The sequence below is a fragment of the Puntigrus tetrazona genome, chromosome 22 (genome assembly GCF_018831695.1).
Source record: "Puntigrus tetrazona isolate hp1 chromosome 22, ASM1883169v1, whole genome shotgun sequence".
NCBI classification, from domain to species: Eukaryota; Metazoa; Chordata; class Actinopteri; order Cypriniformes; family Cyprinidae; genus Puntigrus; species Puntigrus tetrazona.
The window spans coordinates 1,993,033-2,013,698 of record NC_056720.1 but is presented as its reverse complement, the minus strand read 5'-3'; the positions used below and the strand labels follow the sequence as shown (position 1 = coordinate 2,013,698).

The 20,666-nt window shown below is 37.3% G+C and overlaps 1 protein-coding gene and 1 long non-coding RNA gene across 3 annotated transcripts in view; both read right to left on the bottom strand.

Moving 5' to 3' along the window:
• LOC122327909 (NACHT, LRR and PYD domains-containing protein 3-like) overlaps positions 1-20,666 on the bottom strand; it is an 88,298-nt gene that overhangs the window by 39,393 nt on the left and 28,239 nt on the right.
• On the bottom strand, positions 140-14,255 carry LOC122328034. Of its 2 annotated transcripts, XR_006247749.1 has the most exons (4): positions 14,244-14,255; positions 12,086-12,259; positions 2,497-2,883; positions 140-245 (listed from the first exon to the last, which is right to left on the bottom strand). It is a non-coding gene; the product is annotated as an uncharacterized LOC122328034 (long non-coding RNA). The 2 variants fall into 2 exon arrangements; XR_006247748.1 differs by lacking the exons at positions 12,086-12,259; positions 14,244-14,255 and adding an exon at positions 10,351-10,437.

Sequence of the window (20,666 nt, the reverse complement as noted above, 5' to 3'; positions counted from 1 at the left end):
AAACCACTGCTGCTTAACCTACATTGAGAGAAAGAGAGAAATCACACTTCATTCTTTTTAATTAAAAGACTTAATTCTTGTGTGTGAAAGTCACTGACCTCAATCTCTCAAGTTTACAGTGTGTGAATCCTTCAGTACACGTCACATAAGTGATTCACTCCTGAGTTTTCTATTTGGTTCTCATTCAGGTTGAGTTCTCTCAGGTGTGATGGGTTCATTCATCTGTCATTTCACAGCCTCTTAACCTACATTGAGAAAAGAGAAGTCACACTTCACTCAGTTTCATTTGAATCAAATGTGTAAATGAATACATGGCATAAAGTTATTTAATTTTACTAAAGAAAACTTTTTCAATATTGCATTTGGTTTAAAAGTTAATTACGTATTAGGTCAACACAAATTAGCTTGGTTACACTACATTAATTTACAGTAGTTTGGATTTCATCAAATATTTGTCAAACTAAATCGTATGTGATTAAGTGATTATTTACTGAGATCTTAATTAAATTATTATTATTATTATTATTATTATTATTATTAAACAAGCAGTTATGGTCATAATTTTTGAATATCTATTACTCATTAAGTGTCATAGTCACTTAATTTAAAAACATTGCCTTTACAGAAAAAACACATAAAATAACACATCCATCCTTAAATTTACAATCATTCAGTTCCTTTTAAATAATGCTGGGATCTACAAATCTACTACTCAATTAAAGCAACAACTAATATTAATGTAGTTTCAACACAAATAAATCAAATAAATTTCAGTTTTTAATACATTAGGTAAACACAAATAAATTGTTACAGAATTACAGAATTTAACTTATTATAATTCAAATGAAAAGAGAAAAAAAAAAAATAAAATATTGTTTTTTCAGTGTACAGTCACAAATACACATAAAACAGTGAAATTTAATGACTGTAACTGCTGTGGAGTATAATGATACAATGATGATTTAATGAGTTTCTCCAGCTTGAATTGTGTGTTCATCAGTAGATTTTATTTCAGAGTCTCTTAACCTACATTGAGAGAAATATATATATATATATATATATATATATATATATATATATATATATATATATATATATATATATATATATATATATATATATATATATATATATATATACTATCTCTAAATATATATAAACTATCTCTAAAATAGACCTTTGGATACTTTTTCACAATTTAGTCTTCAAAAAAGGAAGCAACTCATTTAATCATTTATATAATGAATGTCTTATGTTTTTTGCACGTCTGTGGTTTATGTGCATTTCTCTGCTCTGTTCAGTATCTTGATCAGCTTTACTACACAGATTCAACTTTGCAGATCTAAATAAAACCTTTTTCAGTGGATGTAGATGTGAAGTACAGTAATATTTCTCTGAAACAGGTGGAGTGTGTTTGTTTTTGCTTCATAAGAGTTCAGCACAAAACATGATTCTATAACTAGTGTTGGAAACTTTTTTTTAGCTTCTTTTAAAAAGGGACCAGGAGATTCTTGGTAAAACAGGAGTTCGTTTTGTATTTCGTTGTAGTCATCTGCAAGAAGTCTTCAAGAAATCTTTAAGAAAATCGTCAAGCAATCTCCAAGAAAAAAATTTAACTAAAGTTTATATGTTTCAAGGAGGAGGAGTACATTGAGGTGGAGACCAGTAAAACAAAAATATGCAAATGCAGAACAGGAACTTAGCTCAGAACAGGAACTTTCCCGATCCTTGACCTATTTAGCATCTATTCTATTTAGCATATTTAGCTGACCAGACTCTGACCAGATAAAATTTGAATTTGAATTTGATTTGAGACTCGGGATGTGAATTGGGGACCGTGATCAGACACAATGTCACCCGGCAAACCGTAGAACCTGAAGATGTTCTCCATTAATAACTCAGCAGTTTCGAAGGCTGATGGGAGCTTTGAGAGGGGTATGAGACGACAGGCTTTGGAAAAGCAATCGATGACTGTGAGTACTGTTGTGTGGTTTGTTGAACGGGGTAGATCTGTGACAAAGTCTATAGCAATGTGGGACCAGGGGCGTTGTGGAATGGGAAGAGGCTGGAGGAGGCCGGCTGGGCATTGATGCGAGGATTTGGTTGCATTGCAGGATTGTGTCCTTCGATAACGTGGGCCACCAGAATCGTTTGTACAACTGTTGCGTTGCAGTAATGCCCAGATGGCCAGAGCTGAGGGATTCATGCACCATCTTTATGACCTTCTCACGGAGCGTGTCTGGTACATAGGTTTGGTCTGGCGGGCAGTTTGGGAGAGAGAGCGTGGTAAACGGCTTGAACAGATGAGATTATACAGACGAATAGAGACCTCAATCAGGGGATTCAATGATCCTCCCTCATCCCGACATGCCAGTTCCGATTAAAGTTCATGCGAAAGACCCTTGCGGTAGAAAAGATTAAGGGATTCCTCTCCCCAGCCGATTTGAGCTGCGAGCGTGCGAAAGCTGAGAACAAAGTCAGCAGCGGATCTTTTACCTTGCCGGAGGGCGAGAAGTTGTTCACCTGCCTCCTTCCCCTCAGCAGCTGCATATGAGATGACATGTATATACACGGACCTGAAACACAAGAAAACAAAGAAACAGCAGACCAGCAGTATTCATGCATAGATATTTTTAGACTGGTGATCGTATAGTGGGTTATATCTTGGTGATCATATAGTGGTTTAAATTTTGGTGATCGTATAGTGGTTTTGTTGACCTAGTATTAAGTCATTTGACACCTATGGACCAGTAAGGTAAGGATGGACTAGTGGATGGTGAAAAACCTATAAGGAAAATCTTCACCGTAGGGGTTGGCCCCCGAGGCCTGTTGGGTTCGGTTCTTCCTTGGGCTCCTCACTGGTCTATGTGTCCAAGTCTGTCCCTGTAAGTGATTTGTAAACCTTTATTGTAAAAACATGTTCATCCTCCAATGAAACATCAGTCACAGCAAACATCATAATCATAGAGGAACGCGTGTAATTTGGAGTGTGCTGTAGCATAACTTTGAAGGCTGTGAGTGTACTTAACTAGCATTCTCTCAATGGAAGTACTCACAGCCTTAACAGCTAACACCTGAGCAAACTGCTCCAACAGTTGGGTAAAGTGGGGAGGAACTGCTTCAGAGTAGCTAGCAGACTGAGTAAGTGCTGGGTAAATCTGTTAATTTCTCCTAATGTCTTTTTGCTTTTCCTGCACTCTTTTATCCAGTGTCCAGATTTCCCACAGTAATGGCAATTGCCCTCCCTCTTAGGACATTTACCTTTCTGCCTGTTCTCTGTGTTAACCTTAAAGGATGCTGCTGCAATCCTTACTCTGGCTAACATTAGAGTTTATTTCCAATGTAGCTAGTGTGTTTAGGTTAGTTCTGAGAGTTTTGTTAGACCAAATTAGACCTAGAAAAGGCAAGGCTTTTCTGTCCTCTGATAAAAAGCCATCAACCCAAGTGCAAGCGATGATTCAATACCTTCTCTGGAGTGTCAGCTATTCCACTATCTGCTGCAGCTGATTGACAAAACCTTTCAGTGTACTCACTTACAGTTTCATCTTTCTTCTGCATACAACTAGTGACCTTTGACCAATCCATTTTTGGTCCAATGATGTAAAACCTTCTCTCAGTTCATCTTTACTGGCATGTTGTAGCTCAGACGTAACTCAAAACTATTGAATTCAGATTAAGTTAGAATTTGTGACATAAGCTTTGTGACTTCTGCTAAAGACATGTTGTAGAGATGCATTTTGCTAATTAAGGCTCTAAATTCAGGAAAATTTGTGCGGGCTGCATTTTTGCAATTGTTTAGACTTGGACAACAGAAGAGTTGGGAGGAACACTTTCAATTCCCTCAATTCCCTGAGATCTTCTCCTAGCACCACATTGCTTTACTGAATCTACAGACACCTCGGTTACTATGGCTACCTCAGTTTCAAGGAAAGCTTGCGAATCAGGACAAATGCTATCAGGCTGACTAACTTCCACCTCAGTTTTTTTCGGAAGCTTTGTTGCGGTTTATTTTCTTTGTCAATGCCGATATTCTAGCACATAGCTCTTTGTTCTGTTCCTGTAGCTCTGAGATGCGCTAAGATTGTTGTGTAGCTAGTGCTAAACCAAATTCTCAATGGCAACAGATAATGCCTTTCAAATTGTTCTTACATAAACATGCTCCTAAAACCTTTTTACACTCCTCTACAGACCAAGTCTTGTCTGGATGGATCTTATATTTCTGAGTTAGCTCTTGTCTAACTTTCTCAGTAATTATAAGGTCCATTTGTTTACCTAAAAGTGATTTGAATTTGCTATCTGACAACAAAGGTGTTACAGAGACAACCTTTTTACATATGGGAATCAGTCTAGCATTCTTTTTGAACATTTTGTAAGATTTTTTGTTACTTACACAAGTAAGTCTCTGATCAAATGGTACACTTGTTAACACAGATCAACTATGGTTAACCTTCTCTAACAAAGTAGAGGATAACAAAAACAATTAGCAATTAGCAAGTAATGCCAATCTTCCCTGCCTAAAACAGAGGATAACACAAACTATTAGCAAGTAATGCTAATCATCCCTGCCTAAAACAGAGGATAACAAACATTAGGGTGAAATACGCTAGCTACTGTACTGGAGCATGACTACCTCCCGAATACAGTAATACAGTAGATCAGCAGTAGGCAGCTTTATCATACTATTCTTAACTATGACTTTGCTTCTGATTTACTATATACGATTTCTATAACCATCTATAACCATACCATATTTAATCTCTGATGTCTAAATATTTAATTTCAATTTGATTATTTCTATTTATTAGGTGATTCATTTTTCCTTGTTTTATGTCACTTTGTGTTCTATAAAAATGCTGTCTTTATATGTGTCGCCATATTTTTTTCCAATTGATCATACAAGCTTGTATAATCATTGACTATCCATCATCTATGCTTGTTAAACCAAATGCAAGTAAGGAAAAATAAATACATGCACACACACACACACACACACATATATATATATCAATCACTGTTTAAAAAAGACACAAATGTATCAGATAAAACACATTGTCAATGCGCAGAAAGTGTTTGTGGATGTGCTTCTCCAGTTTTCTTCTCCATTCCTACCCAAGTTGGTGCTATTACTGGTTGCAAAACCAAAATAGGGAAGTGCAAACCCTGCATTTGGTTACTAAGTTTGGTGTAAGCAATTTGAGTTTGTTCAAGGATAAATGGGAAAAGCCACAATGTACTCATCAACTTTGAGATGCTACTGATAGGATAAAGACTCATTTTTTAGCAACTGCTATGTTAAAATCTAACTTGTGAATATCCCAGTAACATTGTTTAAATGGGTTAAATCTTTAAATGATCTTAAATGATGCTATACGTAGTGACTTATATAATCATGTTTGTGCATGTTTGGATATGTTATTAAGCATCTGAGAAAATGCTGAAAATTAGCAAATGAAGATTGATTGTAGCAGAAAAAATTCAATAAATTGCTTCAGTGATGATGAATCTCATGCTTTGAGATAATCCAATGCACCTTCCAACGATTATTGAAGCTTTTTTCAAGTTGAGGCAAACATTGAGACTACAAATCCCAAAGTAACTTGATAATGATTAAAGTGATTGTTACGTTAATATATTTAATTTCAATCCATGTAAAACTGAAAAGACCTGCCTGTATTACTGAGGAAATGTTATTTGATCACTCATGTATTTATACAGTGCCCTACACTAATATTAGCATCCAATGGCAGCTGTGAAAATAAACCTGCATTATTTATTATTTTGATCTTTCATTCAAAATGTTCATGAAATTCTAAACATTCATTAAAGTAAAACAACTCAATCTTTCATTAACAAATTAAAAGGAGAGATCTAGCTGGATCTAGTTACTTTTCCTTTTTGATTAATTAAAAAAAAATCACATTTGCAAAACTGATAGTAAAAATGTAGAAATTATCCACAATAGCAAAACCTTTTATATTTTGAAATCTAAAATCTAATATTTGCACTTCTATAGGGAAAAAAAATCTGGAAAACAAACTTCTTAAAATTGTTAATCAAACATCAAGTAAAAGGCACACAATTTCTAAACACTGAAGCGGTCAGTTCAGCACAAACTCACTGTGTGTAGAAAACTCCTGTTTTAATCAATTCATCTCAAAACTATACAATCCTTTCAATTACATTGTGTTTTGTTTGTTGTAAAGATTGTGATAAAAAACAGACACAAAGCTAACTTAATATACATTTAAATACAATAACGATATGTATAAAATGTAAGAGAGATCGGAGTAAATGTTTTAAGTAACATTAATTTCACACATTTTAATTTGCTTTATATATTTTGATAAATTAAAGTGCTGTACACTTAACATGATGGGTTAAACTAAAGAAACAGACATACTCATCTCAAATGTTAAATTAAAACAACATGATCATTAGGTTGAATATTAAATCAATATTAATGATTCAATATCATGTTTCTAACACACATGCTGCATTATTTGATTGTAAAGTCTGAGTCTCTTCACCTGTATGAATCATATTTAAACATTTATCACACATTTATTTCTCCTCATAGACACAGTAGTGTGTCACATCTCTGGACTTTTGTTATTGTTTTTTTGTCTCGAGCCACGTGCTATCTGTGCCCTGCCTTCCCTTTGTTTAATTGTGTAATTGTCTTCTTGTTAATTTAGTTTAATTTCCTCGTGTATTTAGTCCTGTGTGTTTTGAGTTCACGTTGTCCGATCGTTAAAGTCCCTGAAGTCCGTGAAGTCCCTGCAGTCCGTAAAGTCCCTAAAGTCTTTGAAGTCCCTGAGGTCTGTGAAGTCCCTATGTGTGGTTTTTGTTCTGTTCTGCCTACCGTTGTTTATTTTGCAAGTTAAAAAAGAATTTAATCTGTTTAAGTTTATTTTTGGCGCTCCTTCTCCCGAAAACCACGGAAAACATCACAGAACGATCGCACCCTAAAAGTAATAGCGGCGTATTTTCCCCTTTTTGTTTATTGTTTTTTTTTCATTCCCCCTACAACGACCCCAATTTCCTCATCCTCCTGCTGGAGAAGGAGGATCGCTATCTCGAGGGCTATACTAAGGACTTCCTCGCCCTCGCGAACTACTCGCGCTTCCCGGGCGGCTTTTTGTGCTCGATCCACTTCCGAGGACTGAACACCACCACCGGCGAAGCTGTCCAGGAGCGTGCCCTCGAGAGGCGTCGCGCTTACATCAGTGGGTGCCCCACTCCAGATCCAGAACCCAGCCCATCATCTCCCGCGTCGCGAGTTCAAGTCAGTGCCCACCGATGGCGCAGTCACAGAGCCGGGGCGACCACGGAACCATCGCTGAGGAGAGGCGACAGAGCCGTGGGGCGCCACCGGACCAGGCTGACTGCGACAGACCAGGTGCGTGAGCGGCAACAGAGCTCGCGCTGCGTGGAAGGCGGCAGAGCGCGGGTGAAGCTGATAATCCACCTGGGGCTGCTGGATCTACAAGAGAGGAACTGGATGATGTGGACTCGGACTTGGACTTAGACTGGGCACCTCCTGTGTATCCTGAGTTGCTGGTCCCGCCCAGCCGTCCTGTTAGCCCGCTGGTCCCGCCCAGCTGTCCTGTCAGCCCGCTGGTCCGCCCAGCCGTCCTGTTAGCCCGCTGGTCCCGCCCAGCTGTCCTGTTAGCCTGCTGGTCCGCCCAGCCGTCCTGTTAGCCATTCTCAAAAACGCACCTGAGACTGTTCCCTGTGCGCTCCCGAATCCCAGCGCCCGTGCCCGGCGCTCCCCGGAGTCCCAGTGCCCGCGCCCGTGCGCTTCCAGTTTCCACCCTCCCACCTGGTCGCCCACGACGATGGATCCCAGCAGCCCCTGCGCTTATCCTCAGCTCTCCATCAGGAGCTCGCCACGGGTCTGCCGGTCCCCATCGCTGTCGAGGTGGGCGATCCTGCCTCACCGCCCGCCTCCGAGTCCCGGACTCCTCCTCGGCTTGTAGACCCGTCGGCTCCCCTGGGCTCCTAGCTCCCTCCTCTCCACCGTGGTCCGTCAGTCCACCAGCTCCACAAGGCTCCATCGTCCCTCCGGCTCCGCCTTGGTCTGTCGTCGACCATCTGTGGCCTCGGGATTCCTCTCCTCCGGCTTCGCCTTGGCCCTCCATCCCCGGCTCAGTCAGGCTCCTCTTTCCCTCCGGCTTCACCTCAGTCGCTCTGGCTCCATGGCGTCCTTCTCATCCCCATCTCCACATTGGTCGCGCGAAGCCGGCAGCGTCGCCTAGGACCTCAGCGCCTCGGCGTCATCTTGGCTCTTCGGCTCTCTGCCTCCGCTTGGTCTCCTCTGCCGCCCGTCGGTCGGACCCATGGAGTCGATGGGCGCTCCTCCTCCATGGCTCCTCCCTCCGTCGGGCGCCACCATGGACCATCATGGCTGGGCTCTGGATCTCCTCCTACTCCGGACTCCTCCTGTGTCCTCCCTGGCTCCTCCCTTCTGTGCCCCCCTGGACTCCTGTCTGCTTACCCCCTCCTGGGGGCCGTCCTCCACCAGAACCTCCTCCCAAGATCTGGTATCCCCAATTCCGAGTTGTGTTTTTAGTTACTTTAGGTGCGAGGCGCACCTTCCTTCCGGAGGAGGGCATTATGTCACATCTCTGGACTTTTGTTTTAATTTTTTTTGTCTTGAGCCACGTGCTATCTGTGCCCTGCCTTCCCTTTGTTTAATTGTGTAATTGTCTTCAGCCGTGTCTTGTTTAATTTCCTAGTGTATTTAGTCCTGTGTGCTTTGAGTTCATGTTTTCCGATCGTTAAAGTCCCTGAAGTCCGTAAAGTCCCAAGTCCGTGAAGTCCCGGCAGTCCGTAAAGTCCCTAAAGTCTTTGAAGTCCCTGAGGTCCCGTGAAGTCCCTATGTGTGGTTTTGTTCTGTTCTGCCTGTCGTTGTTTATTTTGCAAGTTAAAAAGATTTAAATCTGTTTACGTTTATTTTCGAGTCTCGGCGCTCTTTCTCCCGAGAAAACCACGGAAACGTGACATAGTGAAGCTCTTCTGTGGATCTTCATCTGATGTTTACTGCTCCTCTCAAGATGATCTCAAACTATAATATACAGCATTTATTATTTTTTCAGTGACTGAACTCCTTCAGGTAATTCTTGTGATGCATCTCAATCTATACTGTAAGGTGGGATAGAAAAGAAAATCGGAGTTTAGTGGAATTTTATTTATTTTTTTAAATACTTTTTAACCTATTTTAACAGTTTGTATTTACAATTATGTAGTATGTATGTAATAGGCTGCTACTGTTACACATTTCTAACAGTACGTAGTCTGTTACACAGCTACTTGTGTAAATTCACAAAAGATTGTCACATATGTGTTGTAGACTTTATACAACGTCATTATAAATTAAAGTACACAGACATGAGCAACTTAATATAAAGTTGATCAAGATTATACTTAAGTGTACTTCATGTGTATCTATACTGAACACTTAATCTAGCGGCACCTTTTTGATTGAACCCACAGCTTAAACACATGTCATACATTTTCTAAATGTACAGTTACTGGAGTTTGAATATGTTTTTATAAAACTGTATTTATGGTTTAAATGTAACTCATATAGAACATGAATTCCTGTTTTTTTCAGCAGGGAAGCTACTGTTCACATCAAAACATTCTGTTTCTGTCTCTATCGAGTGAATATAAAGAGAAACACAAACTAAACTTCCAGGTTCACAGGCATTTTTAGGAACTGTTTTTTTTTTTGGCAGAAGCTTTGTGTTTAAAGAGATAAAAATATACTTCAGCTCAAAGTAATTATTTGTGTCTAATTATTCTCTTATGTGTCAAGAAAGAGCATAATAAGTGTGATTATCACAGAATAAGTCTCTTCAGGAGATATTAGTCCTGATCACCCTGTCAGGTTTATTCTGTGATAAGTGTCTGGATGAACATTATCTCTTACATGAAGTAAGTGTAAAGTAAAGTGAGGTGTTGCTTGTCAAAGTAAAAACACACAAGAGACAGAGACATTGATCATGTGATGCTGGACGACTGTGAGCCGAAGCTGAATCTGCTCTGATTTGACCTGCTTTTCCTACAATCTGATCAAATCTATTTCAAACTGTAATGATTCACTATTACTGATATCATTAATAAAGCAGCTGCTGCTGTATAAAGTGTGACAGTGTGCTTCTGTTCTCTTTCCTCCTTTGTGTTAAACATCTCATCAACTTTTTATTTCCTTCTGACACAAACCCTTTGAGATAAAGCTTCATGATACTTTGATAAACTCTTCTCACAGATATTTGAAAGTGTGTATTTGTTCACGTATCAGAGTTAAATGAATCTCTTTAATATCTCAAAGTGAAGTTTACTCACCTCAGTTTACAGTTTGAGTCTCGTAGCACATCAATGAGCTGCTGCTTTGAGTCTCTGATCTTATTAAAACTCAGATCAAGCTCTTTTTAGAAACTGCAGTGTTTCTGTTTTGTCAAACACTGAGTTAAAGAAGAAACATTTGTAATGCCACAGTCATAAAGACTAGAAAGAGACAAAAAGAAAGAGAGATCATCTCAAACAAAATCATAAAGAAAGAATATTTCACAAAAATAATGAGTCTCCAGACTCATCACAAGATTTTGAGTATAAAGAGAGGAAGTAATCGTGAATTTAAAGATTTAAAATAATTGACTGTATATTTCACATATATTTAGAAGTAAAATCATTTTTCTGTATCCATTAGGGTAAATTATTTTTTGGCAAATTTTCTGAAACTTCACACACAATCAGATGCTTTTCACTATTTGAGAAGAAGTGAAAAAGTCTTACTGTTTCAAAAAACATAAAAAATCTTTATGAACATGCAGTTTTTTTCTTGAGCTGCTATATTTGATTTATATTTGATCTAAAACTTGACACAAATTTAGATGTAATGTCACTTCCTGAAAACCATGTTTTAGTTTTGAAGCATTAAAACAACTTCAATATTGTGTTTTCTCTTGGAATTTCAAATCTTGAAAGTGAGTCCCTAGTGAGTCAGTAGATGTGGACAGTCATGATTGGATCAGTCTAGTAATGCTAACAGACACTTGGCATCTTTCCTGACCTCTGGTTGTTGTATGGATCACATCTTTCAAACTGACATACAATCTGGACAGAAATGTCTGACTTCCTCATAAACCTATTCTTCATCACTGCCCTCACACTCCTTCCTTCTGTCCTCTTTGGTCCTCACCCTATTTGATTTATTATTACAACCTGATTTTATGATGCATCATATCACTATTATTTATCAATCATTTCTGAAATAAGTTCAGATTTGTCTCTCCGTCTTATAAAAATGAACCTAAAGCACATAAAAGCTCTTCTACTTCCTGCCAATGCTGGTCAATAGTGCCAGCTACATTAAAAATACATCTTTGTCAGATTTATATCAGTTCTTTGTCAGTTCTGCATGAAGCTCCAGATTCAGTTGTTGTTTTTATAAAAGTGCAGTAAAAATATGTGACTTAAATGAATCACGAGTAAAGACCATCCAGTGCAATAAATAAAATATTGTTAAAACCTGAAAACAATATTTGTAAATAAATAATAATACATTTATAATATAAAACTAAACTATGAATTGAGGATAATAGTTATATTTCATATCTGGAGAATATTTAGAGCAAAAACAAACAAAGTAATTACGATCAACTATAGATCCTCTTTAAAAAATAATATTAAGCGAGAAATGGAGTTTAAAAATAATTTAAGACAAGTATATTAATAAATCAATTTACTTCAAGAGATTTTAAAGATTATACTTACAGTCAACAAATACAACATTGTGATTTATTAATGTGATGCATAAAATCACTGGCTATAAAATTTTGTTGATAAAGCTGGATAATTGTTGTTTGTTATTGCTGTGATCATGTGACTGACAGGTTTCCCGCCTTCACATCATCAGACGAGAGAAGAGATGTTTTCTTGAGGGACAGTTATTTTCATTAAACATCACAAGGGTCCATTTATTTTTGGAAATAAAATATGTGCCAAAATAAATCAATCATAATAAGCACTAAAATATTTCTGATATTGATTTCCTTAATAAACTATTAATGATACTAACTGTAGTTTCTCCAGCTTGAATTGTGTGTTCATCAGTAGATCACTGAGGTGTTTCACTCCAGAGTCTCTGAGTTCATTCAAGCTCAGGTTCAGTTCTCTCAGGTGTGATGGGTTTGATTTCAGAGCTGAAGTCAGGATGAGACTCTGTTTCTCTGTAATACTGCATCTCCATAGACTGAAGACAGAAAGAGAAAAGACAATGAATCAGACACGTTATGTTCATGTGTGACTTAAATTAATCACGAGAAAACATTATACAGTTCATTCAGTTTTTAAAACAATGTTGAGAAATTATTAAGAGGAAACTTGATTTTCTAAAAAAAAAAATCATATTATATGTAGGGACCCCAAGAAATATATCACTATGTTTAATACTATATCAGAAATAATACCAAGTATTATAATAAATAACCAAAATGTTTGTGTTCGGGTTGTGTCCACTAGAAAAGTGTGTTCAATGTAGGTATGATCTTAATGTCACGTCGTGGTGTGAGTCACGTAAAGAGGAAAAAGGTCTCACACATGATGAGTGAGGATTCCTTCAAGATCTGTCTTCAGGGAAAAGTTCTTCATTCGTTTGGAGACTGTTATATTTACGAAATATAAGGCCCAAAGCGTTCGTGACGATTCTTGTTTTGTTTTGTTATTATTTAAAGTGCATCTCATTTTATTTGAGGTTCTTTTGATCCGAGAGTCATCACTTAAACATGCCGTGTGTGAAGCTGACCTAGCGGCCATAGAGACACTTAAACTCAGGAACTCTTTGTGAAGTAACCAAACTTCTTGGTGCGTGAGGGACTGAGGAGAGTCGTGTGCTTAGTCGCGCTGGAAGTGGATCGGTTGAGTTCATCTCGTGTTCTATTGGATCGTGACAGGGCGTGGAGTGTGTGAGGAACAGAAGATTGTTTCACTGAACTTTCATCAGAAGAACGTAAGTGCCTTGTTTTTCTGTGAAGGATTATCTTGAATTCATGGTTTTGTTTAAAGTGCACCAACGAACTGGCCCAACGTTTCTGATCCATCCAACATTTCCACTGTTTGACTGATTTGTGGAAGCTACTGTGTTTATAGTACTAAGATACTGTACTGAGTTTTCTCAAGACTGATCTGGAAAGAGGTTTTTTGTGTACTTTATTTTGGTATTTGATTCAGAACACAGAAAGGAGTTGTTTTAGTTTTATTTATTGTCTGATTATTTTTTTGTTTGTCCTTCTCCAAAGGAGTTATAGCATATATATAAAACAATAAGTCTTTGTTATTCTTTTTCTTTACAAATTTGTATTTCATTGAATCTGGCAAGTTAATATATTGGAGAATCGAAAACTGAGTTTATATAAATTAAACAAAGAGGAAAATACAGGTCCTAATTCATCATCTAATTGTCGAGGATCCAGGATTCTTCTGAGACAAATATTAAATGAACCCTTTGGGGTAAAAGAAGGGTTACATATATCTACTTTTCATACCTCACTAAAAACTCACAAATGTTTCTAATCCCCTCCTGGTCGTCCAATAGTGTCTGGTATTGGTTCTTTATCTTCTTTAATGATCACTTTTTTATTTTTTCAGTGAAACTCTTTTGTGAAAAAGTGCCCTCTTTCCTAAAAGATATCACTCATAAGTTGTCTTTCATTAATGCAGTACCTAAATAGATATACTTTAGCTTTCTTTTGATGTTCAGTCTTTGTATTCATTCTTATCTCATAAAAAAGGCACTGAATCTGTGATTCATTTCTTGTCAGAATGAGTTGAGTCGGTCAGCTTTAACGAATGCATTGAAATATTATCTGAGATTATTGTTTCTCATAACTCTTTTATCTTCTAGAATGACTCTTTATTCAGAGATGTGGCACCTTCCTTCACAAATCTATATATAGCCTCCTAAGAAAAATATATTTACTCAAACCATGCTTTTTCTTGTGATATTAATTTGGAAAAGATATCTGGATGATTGTTTTTGTCTTTATAAGGGTGATGCTGTACAATTAAATTCCTTTTTATCAATATTTAAATAAATGACTATTTCAACTTTAACATTCACTATGGATTACAACATTAATAAAAACTAGTTTTATAGATCTATGGATAATTCGGGACAATAATTGTTTATATAAAGATCTTCATAACGTCTAACTGCTGTAGAGTATAATGATACTAACTCTAGTTTCTCAGCTTGAATTGTGTGTTCATCAGTAGATCACTGAGGTGTTTCACTCCAGAGTCTCTGAGTTTATTCCCCGCTCAGGTTCAGTTCTCTCAGGTGTGATGGGTTTGATTTCAGAGCTGAAGTCAGGATGAGACTCTGTTTCTCTGTAATACTGCATCCCCACAGACCAGAGACAGAAAAAGAAAAGACAATGAATCAGACACGTTATGTTCATGTGTGACTTAAATTAATCACTGAGAAAACACCATACAGTACAATAAATAAAATAAGGCTAAAGCGTGAAAACAATATTACTAAAACCAAACTAGGATTTAAGGATACTAGTTACATTTCAAATCTGGAGAATATTTACACGTAAAAAAACATGATTTGTAATGATGATGCATGTCTGAGTGAAAGAGCTTTTTAAAAATGCAGATCAGGAATTTATTTTTTATGAAAAGCTAGATACTTATTTGTTGTCTGTGATCTAGTGACTGTTTTTTTCACATCTTCAGAAAACAGATGTTTTTGTGAATGAAAGAGATCAGCTTTACTACACAGATTTAACTTTGCAGATCTAAATAAACCTGTATCTTTTTCTGTGGGTGTAGATGTGAAGTACAGTAATATTTCTCAGAAACAGGTAAAACTGAAGAACCAATGCCTGCACAGAATAAAGTCCAGTCTGGATCTGTTCTGTTCAGTTGTGTTGAACATTCATTCATCATTGTTTGATTATGATTACATTATGAATAATTTCACATTAATAAACATAATGAAAACAGTTTTATTTACTTGATAAAAGTCAAATGTTTGTGTATTTTGGTATTATTCACTAAAATGATGTGATATTGGGTTGTGTATTTGTTGTGCTGTAAGAGCAAGAAACACTCATTACAACTTTCAAGGTTTAGACCTCAGAACAACTTACTTTACAAGTCTCCCTTACACAAAATATACAGTACAGAAAATAGACAGATTAACTATACAAAATATTTAAAGCGTAATCAAATGTATTGAATGCAGCAAACAAGATACCAGTCGGCCAATGAGAAGTTAGACCAGACACTTTATGAGAGATTCACCCTGCTCCAGATTAAACAATACCTCACTGCTTAAAAAACTGAGGTTGTCAGGTGTTTTTATGATCAAATCAAGAAGAAAAAGGTTTCAGTTCTGTGTATTTACTAGTTGGTGGTTAATGTTTTTCAAATTAGTCTTCAATCCTTAGTTTGTTGTCAGTAAACATGATCACATTCAGCAGAAGTTAGAGACTACATTTAACTGAAGTCTATGAAGTCTAAAGTTGTTTGAATCTATTTTGAGAAGGTTTGAAGCTGTATTAAAGGCAAGCGATGGTAAACACATTAAACACTGGCTATTTCTAATGTGGTTTACATTATTTTCTCTCAATCTCTGTGCACTTATGAGGAAATTTCATTTTTGTTTGAAATAGCTCTATGATTTATTTAAGAATTTCTTCTTTCAACAAATAAATAAAATTTGTTATATTAGAAAAAATGGCCTTTATAGTGTTGTATTACAAATTTATAAAAGGTTAAACACAGTTTTAATAACAGTATATATACTGAATGTGTATTGTGATCTACATTCTAAGAGCAGGAAGCCCAAGCCCGAGACAGTTATCTTTTGTCTTTTCAGTTCTTGAACATCTGGTAGGTCAAGTGTGAATGCTAATCCTGAGGTACAACTGTGCCTTTTGTTTTAGTCTCTACAACACCTATGCATTTTGAATGACACTTAGATGCTAAATAGATCAAGGATCTGGAAAGTTCCTGTTCTGGGCTAAGTTCCTGATCGCATTTGCATACTTTTGTTTTACTGGTCTCCACCTCTGTGTACTCCTCCCCTTCTGAAACATATATACTTCAACCTAACATGTTTCATTTAGATTTGTTTCTTGGAGATTTCTTGAAGATTTTCTTGGAGATTGCTTGGATGACTTTCTTAAAGATTTCTTGAAGACTTCTTGCAGATGACTACAGCAACGAAATAAAAAAACAAACTCCTGCTTTACCAAGAATCTCTGGTCTCTTCTTAAAAAGAAGCTAAAAAAAAAGTTTCCAACAGTTTTGGTGCCGTGACCCGGATAGAGCTACTCATCTGAATCCAGACTGAAACTTCAAGTTCAACAAAGATCTGACTTCGATCCAGACTGAATCTTTCAGCACAACCAAGGGTTGGTGAGTGTAACTCTATCCAAAGAACCATTACAGACCAGTACATGTAAACCTCTGCGCCCGTCAGAGAAGAGTTAACAGACAGCTGTAGGGTTTGGTTAACTAGGTTATCCTCTAAAAATTCATTTTAGGGAAGAATTGGTTATCCTCTGTTTCAGACAGGGAAGGTTAGCATTACGTGCTAATGTTTGTGTTATCCTCTGTTTTAGGCAGGGAAGATTGGCATTACTTGCTAATATTTGTGTATCCTCTGTTTTAGGCAGGGAAGACTTTATCCTCTGTGTTTTAGGCAGGAGAGACTTTTTATCCTCTGTTTTAGGCAGGAAGACTTTATCCTCTGTTTTAGGCAGGGAAGATTGGCATTACTTGCTAATTGTTTGTTTTATCCTCTACTTTGTTAGAGAAGGTTAACCATAGTTGATCTGTGTTAACAAGTGTACCCTCTGTTGAGAGACGTTAAATGTTTTCTTTGTGTAAGTAACAAAAACAAAATCTACAATGTTCAAAGAATGCTAGACTGATTCCCACAACTGAAAAGGTGGTCTCACAACTCCTTTGTGGTCAGATGTTGAATTCAAATCACTTTTAGGCATGCAAATGAACCTTATAATTACTGAGAAAGTTAGACAAGAGCTAACTCAGAAATGTAAGATCCATCCAAACAAGACTTGGTCTGTAGAAGTGTAAAAAGGTTTTAGGAGCATGTTTACGTAGAACAATTTGAAAGGCATTATCTGTTGCCACAGGAATTTAGTTTAACACTAGCTACACAACAATCTCAGCGCATCTCAGAACTAGAGGAACAGAACAAAGAGCTATGTGCTAGAATATCGGCTTTGGCAAAGAAATTAAATCGCAACAAAGCTTCAGAAAAATCTGAGGTGGAAGTTAGTCAGCCTGATAGCACTTATCCTGACTACATGGAAAGCTTTCCTTGAAACTGAGGTAGCCATCACATCGGTAACTGAGGGGTCTGTAGATTCAGTGAAGGTATGTGGTGCTAGGAGAAGATCTCAGGGAATTGAAAGTTTTCCTCCCAACTCTTCTGTTGTCCAGGTCCAATCAATTGCAAAAATGCTTGGACCTAAAGATATAGAGAGAATATCCCAGAGCTTACCCTCAGCCCAGACAAATTTTCCTGAATTTAGAAGAGCCTTAATTTGCAAAATGCGTCTCTCTACGACATGTCGTTAGCAGAAATCCACACAGCTGATGTCACAAATTCTAACTGAATCTGAATTCAATAGTTTTGAGTCAGCTGTTACTTGAGCTACAACATGCCCGTAAAGATGAACTTAGAGAGGGAGTTCTGAAAGAGTTAAAGAACATTGTTGGACCAAAAATGGATTGGTCAAAGGTCACTAGTTGTATGCAGAAGAAAGATGAAACTGTAAGTGAGTACACTGAAAGGTTTTGTCAGTCAGCTGCAGCATATAGTGGAATAGCTGACACTCCAGAGAAGGTATTGGATCATAAAGGACCACTTTCGTTCACTTACGTGGGTTGATGGCCTTTTATCAGAGGACAGAAAAGCCTTGCCTTTTCTAGATCTAATTTGGTCTAACAAAACTCTCAGAACTAACCTTAACACACTAGCTACATGGGAAAGAGACTCTGATGTTAAAGCCAGAGTAAGGATTGCGGCAGCATCCTTTAAGGTCAACACTGAGAACAGGCAGAAAGGTAAATGTCCTAAGAGGGAGGGCAATTGCCATTACTGTGGAAAATCTGGACACTGGATGAAAGAGTGCAGGAAACGCAAAAAAACTTTAGGAAAAATTAACAGCTTTACCCAGCTCCTATTCAGTCTGCTAGCTACTCTGAAGCAGCCCTCCCACTTTACCCAACTGTTGGAGCAGTTTGCTCAGGTGTTAGCTGTTAGGGCTGTGAGTACTTAATTTAAGGTGTCTCCTTCCATTGAGAGAATGCTAGTTAAGTACACTCACAGCCTTCAAAGTTATTCTACAGCACACTCCAAATTACACCTATCCTCTATGTTATGATGTTTACTATGACTGATGTTTCATTGGAGGATGAAGATGTTTTTTACAATAATGGTTTACAAATTACCTACAGGGACAGACTAGGACACATAGACCAGTGAGGAGCCCAGGGAAGAACCGAGACGCAACAGGCCTCGAGGGCCGACCCCTGCAGTGAAGATTTTCCTCATAGGCCTTTTCCCCATCCACTAGTCTATCCTTACCTCACTGGTCCATAGGTGTCAAATGACTTAAGACTAGGTCAACAAAACCACTATACGATCATCAAAATTAAACCACTACCACGATGATCAAAAATTAAACCACTATAACGATCACCAGAAGTCTTAAAATGTCTATGCATGAATACTGCTGGTCTGCTGTTCTCTGTGTGTTCTTGTGTTTCAGGTCCGTGTATATGCCAGGTCATCTCATATGCAGCACCTGATTTACACCTCAGACATCCATGAACAAGCTTCATGAGGACAAGAGTCATCGAATGACTCTACAGGGGAAATGGACTACAGGAAACAGACGTCACAGTTATTCAGAGCGCCATGGACTTCAGGACTTCCACTCTTATGCTACATGATTGTGTCATCATGTAGTTTTTGTACGACATATTACCACCCATGTCGTATTTTTTGTCAAGAGTTATGGTCCTGAAAAGAACTATTACAACCTAAAGCAATTCTAGGCAAAGACACAGAATAAGATATGTGCCTGTAACTTTTTCAAGTTGCATGACTGCAAGATGGAGCATATGTTATTAAACATAGGCTATAGAATGGATTTTAGAAGGATTAAATTTGTGTTACGTGAGAGTCATTAAAACTCTCAAATGGGGGATTGTTGTATTACAAATTTATAAAAGGTTAAACACAGTTTTAATAACAGTATATGCTGAATGTGTATTGTGATCTACATTCTAAGAGCAGGAAGCCCAAGCCCCGAGACAGTTATCTTTTGTCTTTCAGTTCTTGAACATCTGGTAGGTCAAGTGTGAATGCTAATCCTGAGGTACAACTGTGCCTTTTGTTTTAGTCTCTACAACACCTATGCATTTGAATGACACTTAGATGCTAAATAGATCAAGGATCTGGAAAGTTCCTGTTCTGGGCTAAGTTCTGATCGCATTTGCATACTTTTGTTTTACTGGTCTCCACCTCTGTACTCCTCCTCCTTCTGAAACATATATACTTCAACCTAACATGTTTCATTTAGATTTGTTTCTTGAGATTTCTTGAAGATTTTCTTGAGATTGCTTGACGACTTTCTTAAAGATTTCTTGAAGACTTCTTGCAGATGACTACAGCAACGAAATAAAAACAAACTCCTGCTTTACCAAGAATCTCCTGGTCTCTTCTTAAAAAGAAGCTAAAAAAAAGTTTCCAACAATAGCATGGGGTTGGACTCAAATGAGAAATTAAAATCTTTTGAATTAAAAAGAATTAAAATGAATGAGAATTAAAAACTTCTGTAAGATCACTAGTGCGTGTGACGTGTGAAATGCTGTAAGATACTCACTTCAGTGTGTTGATCTGACAGTGTTTATCCTGCAGTAGAGCAGAGATCTGATTCACTCGTGTGTCTCTAGTTCATGTCCACTCAGATTCAGTTCTTTCAGGAGTACTTGGGTTTTACCACAATTCCAGTCACATACTGACAGCCTTCATCTGCAGCAGGACCAAAAACCTGCAGAAGACAAGATGAAGAAATCAATTCAGTGTGCATCAGAAAACATTAAAAGATGACCAAATATTGTTTATACCTAAAAGCTCTAGTTCAAATCTTTACAGTTTACATATAGTTACATTTATTCAATCTATTTATTTTTTTGTTAAAAAAAGACAAATGGCAATTATTATGCAGCAGAATTCACTTTTTTAATTGACTCATGTTTTGATACAGCAGTAATTCTGCTTATTTTGAGAAGAACTACATCTTCAGATGTGATATAGATCTGTTGTAGTAGATCTACAGTGTTGTGAATCTGAGCTTGATGAAAATTAATGCACAGTGCATTCAGTGACATTTAAACAATCAAGATAATTAGGCACACTGAATATTTTTTGTTCATGAGAAATGTCCACAATAACACAATAATATATCATAATTATTGAGGCGCCAAACTACTGAATCCCACTCTAGTGACTCATCTTAACTGTGTTGACATTTATCATCAAAACTACAGCAGCTGTAGCTAAATATTATAATATAATACTAATGTAAGTAATTCACATTTACTTC